Below are 3,902 nucleotides of genomic sequence, written 5' to 3' on the forward strand. Positions count from 1 at the left end.
AGGTTCCCTTGCCTGGGAAGAACTTCCCTCAGGCATCCTCGTGGATAATTCCTCATGTCCTTCAAACCTTTCCTCAAGGTCACCTCCCCAGTGAGGCACACACTAACCTCCCAAATCATAAGGACCACCTTCCCTGTTCCCACAGCCCCACACTCTAGATCACCAGCCCCACTACATTTTCCCCACAACACTTGTCCCCTTCTAAAATAAACACTTTCCTTATTTGCTGTGCTTATATAGTCTGCCTCTTCCCACCTGAACATATACTCTGCAAGGCCAGCAATTTCCGATTTCACTTCAGTGATATTTCCCAGATGCAAAAACTGTGTCATACATCTGGCAACAACCAATATCGGTTGAATGAATGATCACCGTATAGCACCTCTCTATTCTAGAGACAGTATCTTTAGAAATATGGCCTCAAACCAAATGCTGTTTTGCGGCAACTACAGCACAAAGTCCACTCACACTGGCGTCATTGTCACTTCTACTTTTCTCACAGGTGCTGCTCCGCCCTCTTCCCCTCATCTCTTCCTCCCATACCAACTCTCCTGCACACAACACACAATTATATTTCTCTCTCCAGAAAACAATGACCTTTGATTTACGGGTCCGATGTTACAACCAAAAAGAAAACTAAAGTAGACTCTGCTTTATAAATCCCTGAGTTTGGACTGGAGACAGCACTAGCGTTACTAAAGTGAAGGGTAGGAAGAAAGAGTAGGCAAGCAGAACAAAAAATTCCAACAGGAGCTCACCTAAGGTGAGAAATTATGGACTCCCTCCTCTCTGCTAATTCCACAATCTAGTTTCTTTGAGGAAGTTAGGGAAAGATGGAAAGAACAATCAAGCCCTAGAAGGAGGCAAGAGCAGAATGAGACTGAAAATTCATGTCCTGACCATAGACTCCTCTGTGCAGGGACACCCTGAGTCTTGTGGGGACAATAACAGGGAAATGACTGTCAGAGATGAAGGACACCCAGAGGAGAATGAGACCAGGACTTGAAACAACTATAAAAAGTCATAATACCCTACAGAAACAAAGAAAAACAAATAAACACTCAAAAGTTGGGGGCTGAGGATGAGAATCAGGCCTGAGCCTAGGCTGACCTAGCCGCATTAGGCCCTCACTGACAAAACAAGGCCTGAGTGATGGTTGAGTCCCTGTGATCACAGGTCCTGGTGAGACAAGCTTCTACTGAAGGGACAAGGACAATGGAGCAGAGAAGTGATCCAGCTGAAGAGTGACCACGTCAAAGTCCACAGTGCACTGAGCACCGACTGGGCACAGATCCCATCCACACCTGGTCCTCACAGCCTCTCCTGCAACAGACTCAACACAGCAAACACACAGATTCTGGAAAGTTTTCAGTGATTCCATTTATTTTCTCTCTCAGACTTAGGATTGTCTCTTTTAAACACCCCACTAACCCTCCATGGCAAGAACTGAAAAATTTTCATATTTATATTATTCCAATGAGGCAATAAGAAGTTGCAGCTCAGTGCAACACGAAATAAAGACAGGGATATGAATGGCACAGCCTCTGCTGGAACAGGAGAATGGATCAGGGAAGACACGAAGGTCAGTGTGGGGAGAGGCGGGGTTTGGTGGGCGGGGGGTGGGCCAGTCTCCCCACCTCCTCACATTATGCTGATAGGAACGCAGACACATTCAGATGCCCTTTGCAGAAAGAGAAATCAGAGGTTCTTCAAGTCACAAAGTGGGAGCATGAACAAATCTTGCATCACTCATTCCCCCATAAGGCAGCTGTCTCATGCTATAGAAAAAAAATAATCACGAACAAATTCAGGTTAGTCGCTGCATGTGGTGACATTCTCAACACTCCACCACATGCTCAAAATATCCCAAAGAATGCACATTCCCCAGTCCTGTCCCCTCTTCCCCAGCCCCTCGCCACTTTAGGCCACCCATGGGTCTCACCTTTAGAAGCTGTGAGAGACACATCAGAGCCCTGGGCACTGACACTGTCTGGGGTAGAACAAAACAGGATGTGGTCAGAGCTCATAGGAGATGTGGCTAAAGGAGGAATTGTGGGGGTGGGTGAGCTCCCCCCATAGGCTCCCAACTACACTATCCCAAGAGTCTCAGGGATCACCCCCCGCCCCCTGCCAACCATACTCACTTGCAGCCTGAACGTAGATCTCTCCTTTTCCATCTGTGGGAAGAAAACATCTTGTGAGAAGCCAGGGAAGCGGGGCGGGGGCCATGAGGTGCTAAAAGAACCCCCTAGTCCTGGACCCCAGGGAAGGTTCCAGAACTGTGACTTCAGACCCAGGGCACAATGAGGAAACCTAAGGAAAGTATATGTGGGGGGACTGGACCAACCACCCTCCTGGAAGTCTGTCCTCAGTAGGGATCTTCCCCTTTATCCTGTGACAACTAGAAGTCAAGTTTCCTTCACCAGAATCATCGAGGTGATAAATCTGTCCTTCATTTTCACACGTGCATTAATACAGAGCAAGTGTTAGCAGATGGGGCCCCAGGCTGGGAAAGTACGTGTGTGTGGATGGTACTTCCCATTAACGAGGCAGGACACACTCTACCTGGGGCTTGAAACCCCACAGTGGGACAAGAAAACTCGGACCCCACCCCTTCCCTACCTGAGCGCTTCCTCCTCCACATCACAGCTCCAAACACAGCTCCAGTGACCACAACTCCAAGGAGGACCAGGGCAGCAATGACACCCACAATGGGGATGGTGGCCGGAGGGGGAGGCTCTAGGAAGGGAACAGACGGTAATGACCCTAACTCCGGGGCCTCAGCCCCAACCCTGCTGAAGTCCTCCAGGGGCTCCTGCTTCCCCTGAGAAAAGGCGCTGTGCCCAGGGCCCCCTCCTTACCCTATCTCAGGGTGAGGGGCTGGGGCAGCCCCTCATGCTGCACGTGGCAGGTGTATCTCTGCTCCTCTCCAGAAGGCACCACCAGTGCCGCCCACTTCTGGAAGGCCCCGTTGCCCTCGGGCCTGGTCTCCACGAGCTTCATTTCCCAGATATGGTCCTCCCCGTCACACTGCCAGGTCAGGGTGATCTCCGCAGGGTAGAAGCCCAGGGCCCAGCACCTCAGGGTGACCTCACGGTCAGAGATGGGGTGATGGGTCACGTGTCTTTGGAGGGTCTGAGGAGAAGAGTCAGAAAATTCAGGAACTTTGCATCCCTCATGGGACACTCCACCAGCGCTCTGTGACCATGCCCAGAATGCTCAGGACAAATGGGGTGGGGGAGAGAGCACAAAACCCAGACATCAGACTGGACATAGGCATCTGCAATGATCTCCTATTCTTTAGAAAGTTCTGTACTCAGAGTGAAACTGCCTAGGGTATGAGGCAAGTCTCTGATGGAGAGATAAAGGATTTCTGGTTCAGACCTGGGGGAGGCCAAGAGGCTCAAAATGCTGGCGTCAGACCTCAAACACTTTGGGTGTGGGACAGAGAACAGGACCTGAGAAAGAAAATCCCCTAGGATTCATAGAGCAGGTGTCAGAGTCAACAAGAACCACTGATCCAAGACGGTCTCCCTCTCCATCCTGAGAGAGACTGGGCCCCTTTATTGTACAGAGAGAGGTGAGCTCTCTGGGCGAGTCACTGTCTGGTACCCAATCTGAACACTCAGGTGGAGTCCTCCATTTACCCACCCATGGGATGGGCGGTATTCTGGCTAGGACCCCATTTTTCTCCGCTACTAAATGGACACCAGCCTCGGGGTTATGCTCAGACCGGGAGATATAGGCGGCCGCGCGGCCCCTCGTACCTGCGCGCCGCAGCGTCTCCTTGCCCTTCTCCAGGTATTTGAGGAGCCCCTCCACGCACTCCCCCTCCAGGTAGGCCCTTTCGTGCTCCGCCCATCGGGCCTCCTCCCACTTGCGCCGGGTGTTCTGAGCCGCCA

The 3,902-nt window shown here is 51.4% G+C and overlaps 1 pseudogene; it reads right to left on the reverse strand.

The window, feature by feature from the left end:
* Positions 1–1,361: 1,361 nt before the first annotated feature.
* Positions 1,362–3,897, reverse strand: LOC105311043 (annotated as a pseudogene).
* Between the last annotated feature and the right edge of the window lie 5 nt (positions 3,898–3,902).

This window comes from Pteropus vampyrus, unplaced genomic scaffold (assembly GCF_000151845.1).
Source record: "Pteropus vampyrus isolate Shadow unplaced genomic scaffold, Pvam_2.0 Scaffold22635, whole genome shotgun sequence".
NCBI classification, from domain to species: domain Eukaryota; kingdom Metazoa; phylum Chordata; class Mammalia; order Chiroptera; family Pteropodidae; genus Pteropus; species Pteropus vampyrus.